The sequence below is a fragment of the Lygodium microphyllum genome, chromosome 2 (assembly GCF_053477565.2).
Source record: "Lygodium microphyllum isolate KBCC chromosome 2, Lygodium_microphyllum_v1.1.10, whole genome shotgun sequence".
NCBI classification, from domain to species: Eukaryota; Viridiplantae; Streptophyta; class Polypodiopsida; order Schizaeales; family Lygodiaceae; genus Lygodium; species Lygodium microphyllum.
In genome coordinates, this window is record NC_141136.1 from 9,341,542 (window position 1) to 9,349,350 (window position 7,809).

General features: G+C 37.8%; 1 pseudogene; it reads right to left on the bottom strand.

Annotated features, from left to right (window-relative positions):
- Positions 1–3,268: 3,268 nt before the first annotated feature.
- On the bottom strand, positions 3,269–3,970 carry LOC148039464 (putative glutathione S-transferase parC; annotated as a pseudogene).
- Between the last annotated feature and the right edge of the window lie 3,839 nt (positions 3,971–7,809).

A 7,809-nucleotide genomic window follows, 5' to 3' on the forward strand; every position in this document is an offset into this window, starting at 1 on the left:
ACACATGTATGTACATCGTTCGCTCATTTAAATATTTTAATATTTGGAGTTTTTAGTTTTTAATATTGACTTCAATTTTCTTGCTTGTACTAGTTGGAATCTCACAATGATGGTCCGCCTCTTATTTCAATTTTTGCTTCCGAAAAATGTCAAAAAAATAATGAAATGGTTAGTATACCTTCGTTTGTAGTCTTTTTCCATTTGATTGTCTCTAACACTTAACTTATGTTTGAGGACTATTTAAAATCAGATCATAGTTTTATGGAGCTACTACAAGGAATTTCATCTGTATGAGGAATATATTCTTAATTTTTGTATACTTTAAATTAAAAGATATTTCATTTTAAGTTTTACTTTTCTTGTATTATAGGATTCATATAGTAGTGAACACTCTCTTCCACAAGATATGATCCAAGATCCTGAGGAGGTTGAAGTAGCACTGAAAAGTCTTCATGTACGAATGGTATGCTTAGCCATCTCTTGATATTTTATTTTAATATATGCATTTGATAAATTATATCTAATTACAAACTTATTGTGATAAGATGAGCGAGAAAGCAAGCAACAACAAAAGGAGAGTAAGGGCAAAAATAAGAAATTATCTAAGGTATTTCTTTGCATTTCTTTTTACTAAATGTGGCATAATTTAATTTTGTTAACTTTATTTTCTTGTTTATACTATAGACTCTCAACCATGTTGAGCCATAAAAAAGTGTGGATCCTTCTAATATAGGATTGCCATCGAGAACTTCATTGGTAACTCAATGCTATTAAATATTAAGACAATAGAGTAGCTAATTAACTTATGATGTAGTAGCACACTAATCTATGTTGTATTTCTAAAATGCAGGTTGTTAATGCCTTTGAAGATGAAGACCAAGAAACCATTCTCCTCAAATATTTAGACATCCAATCCATTGATGAGCTATATGCATCATTAAAATCTACATATGGTGTTATTAAGAAAAATCCTACTTTTTTAGGAGGACGCAATGAGCAAACATTGCCAGCCAGGAGAAAAGCTCTCGTGGATTGGTTACTCTATAGAGAGAAAATTCACATCACAAAAAATCACAATAAACTTTTGAGTATTGATTATATATGCATCTTGAATTGACCTCTTTATTAATGAAGATAACAGCTTTTAATTCTTTCTATTATTTTAATTTATATTTTTTACCATAATAGTAATTCTTAAAACTATTTACATGATTGCAACTAGTTTTCTTATATATAAAAAATACTATATGATTAGTTCTAACTAATCTGTTTATATAGTAAAATTTCACTACATGGATAACTAGAGAATGCTGAAATTCCTATACAAAAATATTTTACTATATCACTAACTTATAAAGTGTTTCACTTTTACTAGTTGAGATTTTTTCTAGATACTTTGATAAGTATCTAATTTTTTTTTTTTTCTATATGGATAGGTGTCTAAAGTTCCTTGTGCCAGCGCCCCTCCGCCGAAGTACGGGCCGCCGCCCCCGAACACATCCCGCAATGCACCCTCCAATGTTGTTAGGGCCGCCTCTAGCAGGTCCTTCTTGGCTTGCTCCAAGAGCTCGCCCTCAGGGCTTTTGATGATGCGAAGGCCTGCATCAAAGAACTGCATACAAACGAAGAGAATCAGATATTGTGTGTTGCGCCATATCACTAGTATATGGAAGGTCCGTTAAACCACAGAATTGCATCAATCAGATGTATGACTTTTGAAACAAGGAAACCTTCATGCAAGACATGAAAGAAAGCACCAGGAGCTAATAAAGATAGAACCGGGCACCATATCACAGATTCATTGTGCCAAACAACTTATGGTGGAAGAACAATGCATCTTTTCTGAGAATAGTGCAACACATGTATGTACATTGTTCACTCATTTAAATATTTTAATATTTGGAGTTTTTAGTTTTTAATATTGACTTCAATTTTCTTGCTTGTACTAGTTGGAATCTCACAATGATGGTCCGCCTCTTGTTTCAATTTTTGCTTCCGAAAAATGTCAAAAAAATAATGAAATGGTTAGTATACCTTGGTTTGTAGTCTTTTTCCATTTGATTGTCTCTAACACTTAACTTATGTTTCAGGACTATTTAAAATCAGATCATAGTTTTATGGAGCTACTACAAGGAATTTCATCTGTATGAGGAATATATACATATATTCTTAATTTTTGTATACTTTAAATTAAAAGATATTTCATTTTAAGTTTTACTTTTCTTGTATTATAGGATTCATATAGTAGTGAACACTCTCTTCCACAAGATATGATCCAAGATCCTGAGGAGGTTGAAGTAGCACTGAAAAGTCTTCATGTACGAATGGTATGCTTAGCCATCTCTTGATATTTTATTTTAATATATGCATTTGATAAATTATATCTAATTACAAACTTATTGTGATAAGATGAGCGAGAAAGCAAGCAACAACAAAAGGAGAGTAAGGGCAAAAATAAGAAATTATCTAAGGTATTTCTTTGCATTTCTTTTTACTAAATGTGGCATAATTTAATTTTGTTAACTTTATTTTCTTGTTTATACTATAGACTCTCAACCATGTTGAGCCATAAAAAAGTGTGGATCCTTCTAATATAGAATTGCCATCAAGAACTTCATTGGTAACTCAATGCTATTAAATATTAAGACAATAGAGTAGCTAATTAACTTATGATGTAGTAGCACACTAATCTATGTTGTATTTCTAAAATGCAGGTTGTTAATGCCTTTGAAGAGGAAGACCAAGAAACCATTCTCCTCAAATATTTAGACATCCAATCCATTGATGAGCTATATGCATCATTAAAATCTACATATGGTGTTATTAAGAAAGATCCTACTTTTTTAGGAGGACGCAATGAGCAAACATTGCCAGCCAGGAGAAAAGCTCTCGTGGATTGGTTACTCTATAGAGAGAAAATTCACATCACAAAAAATCACAATAAACCTTTGAGTATTGATTATATATGCATCTTGAATTGACCTCTTTATCAATGAAGATAACAGCTTTTAATTCTTTCTATTATTTTAATTTATATTTTTTACCATAATAGTAATTCTTAAAACTATTTACATGATTGCAACTAGTTTTCTTATATATAAAAAATACTATATGATTAGTTCTAACTAATCTGTTTATATAGTAAAATTTCACTACATGGATAACTAGAGAATTTTGAAATTCCTATACAAAAATATTTTACTATATCACTAACTTATAAAGTGTTTCACTTTTACTAGTTGAGACTTTTTCTAGATACTTTGATAAGTATCTAATTTTTTTTTTTTTTCTATATGGATAGGTGTCTAAAGTTCCTTGTGCCAGCGCCCTCCGCCGAAGTACGGGCCGCCGCCCCCGAACACATCCCGCAATGCACCCTCCAATGTTGTTAGGGCCGCCTCTAGCAGGTCCTTCTTGGCTTGCTCCAAGAGCTCGCCCTCAGGGCTTTTGATGATGCGAAGGCCTGCATCAAAGAACTGCATACAAACGAAGAGAATCAGATATTGTGTGTTGCGCCATATCACTAGTATATGGAAGGTCCGTTAAACCACAGAATTGCATCAATCAGATGTATGACTTTTGAAACAAGGAAAGCTTCATGCAAGACATGAAAGAAAGCACCAGGAGCTAATAAAGATAGAACCAGGCAGCAGACGCTAAAGCTCGGATGTAGGCAACAAACCCTAACCTTCTTGTCAATATAATCTACCCAGAAGCGTGCAACAGCTGTGTCATAGGGGTCCTTAGGGAGGAAGGATGGCGCCCGCCCCCTTTGAAGCCCAGGCCTCGTCAATGTACTGCACGGTGATGACAGACTCTTCTTGTGGACAGGATTGGACTGCAGCAGGAGCTGGCTCTTGTTCAACAGGCCCTCTTCCTGGTACTCGTACTCCACACCTTTCTCCTTGAGGGCAATCACAGCCCTCATGCCAAACATGCTGAACCATGCATTGAGCAACTTGACAGTCATGATGGTAGCAGGCAGGCGATTTCTCTTCTTCTTCTTCTTCTTGCTGTTACTAGATACGTGGTGATCTCTCAGTACCCAATAGGTTACAGCATTCCATACATATTTCGTTGTCATTCCCATCCCTTTGATATAACAAAGGCTTGCGTGCTCCAGTCAGACTCTTCTTTGCTCGAGTGGGCTCCTGACTCCTGAGTACACCTCAAGGCTCATATATGTTCGCTCGTCTTTCTGCCCCCTCCAGTTTAACAATCAGGCATGCTAGCACTTTTTCCATAGCTTTGAATGAGCTCCTGCAACCAACCTGATTATGAAGTTTAGAATTCAGCTTTGCTTCCTAAAGACTAAATATTAAATTGGTTTTAAAGTCATGAGACACCAGAGCTGCTGGGTAGCAGGATTGGCATTGATTTAAAAACATTAAATCTTACATTGGTTTTGACGTGAGTGGACTTAGAAGGGGTTCGCAAGAGATGTCTTTAGTCAGTTACTTGAGTAATTAGAACGTTCACATGCATCTTTTGCCAGTAGTTTTCCTATTTTGTGGAAAATAAGCCCATCTACTAGCCTTTACCCAAAATGGGTAAAGTTTATACTTCATGGCTTCAAGTAAAGTTTGTATTTCATGGCCTAGCTCGACAGTCGCTAGGATAGATGCATAGAGTCACCATGCCAAAGGAAGCCTTCATCCTTTTTATCTTTTGCGTATTTGGTGACTCCTTTATCCTTTAAGAAGGCTTTTACACATAAGTTGCATTGCATTTCCTTTGCATTTAATGGCACTTATTTTTCATATTCATCCTCATAATTGTGCCATGTTTCGTTAACTAGTCCTCTTCTAGATGCAATTAGCATAGTAGCATAGTTTCCAAATTTGTAGTGAATTGATAAACTCTAGCATGTAACAAACCCCTCTAACTTTTGCATTTTGGGTGTGGTTTCAATCCACTATAAGATATGTTTTGAAAAAAGATGCCTTAACTATCAAAGTGAGCCTTGTCCAAAAGGTTTCCAATAAAGGAAAGGTGGAGTGAACTAGTGATTTCCTCACCCTTCCCGCTTGACATTACAGGTTGAAGATACATTTCAAATGGGCCCCCCATTTTCCTCGATGTGGAATGGAAGGCCATGTTGATGCCATTGATGCTAAGGGTCTAAAGCAAAATTTATTGACCCCTAGCCCCCACCACCTACCTTGGCACCCGCCGCATAACATTATAGCTATACTCTCTCTCTCTCTCTCTTTCTCTCTCTTTGAACCCTTCTCTCCCCATGCCTAATAGCCAACACCAAATTAGTTTGTAAAGCCTTCTAAGAATGAAAAGATCAATCCTCTTCTTATCACTTGTTTACACCTTGGATCATATGCTAATGTGCATTGAAGGATCTAGTTAATTAGAAGAAAAAAAAGGTTGAGATGAAAATAACATTTCTTGTAGGTCTGTAAGTGTGTTTATCATCATCTTACTTCTTGTAATGATTTGACCTTTTAAGATCCAAACTCTTTAGTTAGTGATATTGAGAATCGGCTTTGTGTTTGAAATAGAATATATGTGATACTTTTGGAATGACAATGTATTGTTTTGTTATATATTGGTGAGGATGATAATTGACATGTACTATTGGAATATGTGAGTACTTTGTTGTATGCAATTGTATATAGATACAATCAATGGTGTTTTAAGCACTACCTTTTACATGTTCATAATTAGTTGGCAATTTTAGTCCTATAAGATTTAAAGGGTGATGAATGCAATTAAAGGTGAAAATTTCAATCATAAGCAAAAATTACAAAAGAGAATATTCACTACAAGGAAAGAGAGGTATAGCGACAGCGGGTAGCGTTGCAGGAAGCGGCGTCGCTATCTGCGTCGCTATTTGCATCGCATTTAGCATCGCAAATAGCGACGCCCCACAGGGAAAAAAAAGAGAGCCGAAACCTAAGCGCGTTTCACTTCGCACATTTTCGTGAGACATTGAGAGAGAGAGAGAGAGAGAGAGAGAGAGAGAGAGAGAGAGAGAGAGAGAGAGAGAGAGAGAGAGAGAGAGAGAGAGAGAGAGAGAGAGAGCGACCGTTTTGCATAGAGGGTGAGAGAGGGAGAGGAAGAAGGCTTGCCACTGCCGCCGCCATTCATGAAGGAGAGAAGGGGCCGCCGTCGCAAAGAGGAGCTGCCAAAGCCTCACAAAATCTTTACAGTGAGTCCATTCTCTCTCTCTTTTGCTTGTTTAGAGTTTAATTTGTGTATATTGGAGGGAGAGAAAATGAGAGAGAAAGAGAGGGAGAGGGAGAGGGACAGGGAGGGAGAGAAAGAGAAAGACAGGGGTAGAGAAAGAGAAAGAGAGAGAGGGAGGGGGAGGGGGAGGAAATGAGAGAGGGAGAGGGAGGAAGAGAAAGAGAAAGAGAAAGAGAGGGAGAGGGAGAGGGAGAGGGAGAGGGATGGGGAGGAAATGAGAAAGGGAGAGGGAGGGAGAGTGCATTCTCTCTCTCTTTTACTTTTGCTTATATGATTTGTGTATATATATTGAGAGAGGGAGAGGAAATGAGAGAGAAAGAGAGGGAGAGGGAGGGTGAGAGAGAGAAAGAGAGAGAGAGCTGGGAGAGGGAGAAAATGGAAGAGGGAGGGGGATGAAATGAGAGAACGAGAGGGAGGGAGAGTGTATTCTCTCTCTTTTTTATTTATTTTTTGTATAATTTGTGTATAATGAGAGAGGGAGAAGAAATGAGGGAGAGGGAGAGGGAGAGATAGAAAGAGAGAGAAATTAAAGAGAGGGAGAGGGAGGAAATGGGAGAGGGAGGGAGAGGGAATGAGAGAGGGAGAGGGAGAGGGAGAGGGGGGGAGACGAAAACATAATAGGGAAATGAGAGAGGGAGAGGGAGGGAAAAGAAATGAGAGAAGGAGAGGAAGAGAGCAAAAGGAAATGAGAGAGGGAGAGGAGAGAGAAAATAAGATAAGATGTTAAACATAATAGGAAAAGAGAGAAAGAGAGGGTGTGGGTGAGGGTAAGGGCGAGGGAGGGAGAGGAAATGAGAGAGGGAGAGGAGAGAGAAAAAATGAGAGAGAGAGAGAGGAGAGAGAAAAAGAGAGAAAGATCATTAAACCTAATGGAAAAATAGAGAAAGAGAGGGTGAGGGTGAGGGTGAGGGTGAGGGAGGGAGAGGAAATGAGAGAGGGAGAGAAAGAAAGAAAGGGAAATGAGAGAGAGAGAGGAGAGAGAAAAAATGAGAGAGGAATAGGAGAGAGAAAAAGAGAAAAAAATCAATAAATCTAATAGAGAAAGAGAGAAAGAGAGAGTCAGGGTGAGGGAGGGACAGGAAATGAGAGAGGGAGAGAAAGAGAGAAAGGAAAATGAGAGAGGGAGAGGAGAGAGAAAAAGGAATGAGAGAAAGAGGAGAGAGAAAAAGAGAGAAAAATCATTAAATCTAATGGAAAAATACAGAAAGAGAGGGTCAGGGTGAGGGAGAGGAAATGAGAGAGGGAGAGGAGAGAGAAAAAGAGAAAAAAATCATTAAATATAATAGAGAAAGAGAGAAATAGAGGGTCAGGGTGAGAGAGGGACATGAAATGAGAGAGGGAGAGAAAGAGAGAAAGGGAAATGAGAGAGGGAGAGGAGAGAGAAAAAGAGAAAAATCATTAAACCTAATAGGAAAAGAGAGGGTTAAAGTGAGGGAGGGAGAGGAAATGAGAGAGGGGGAGAAAGAGAGAAATGGAAATGAGAGAGGGAGAGGAGAGAGAAAAAAATGAGATAGGGAGAGAAGAGAGAAAAAGAGAAAAAATCATTAAACCTAATAGAGAAAGAGAGGGTGAGGGTGAGAGAGGGAAAGGAAATGAGAGAGGAAGAAA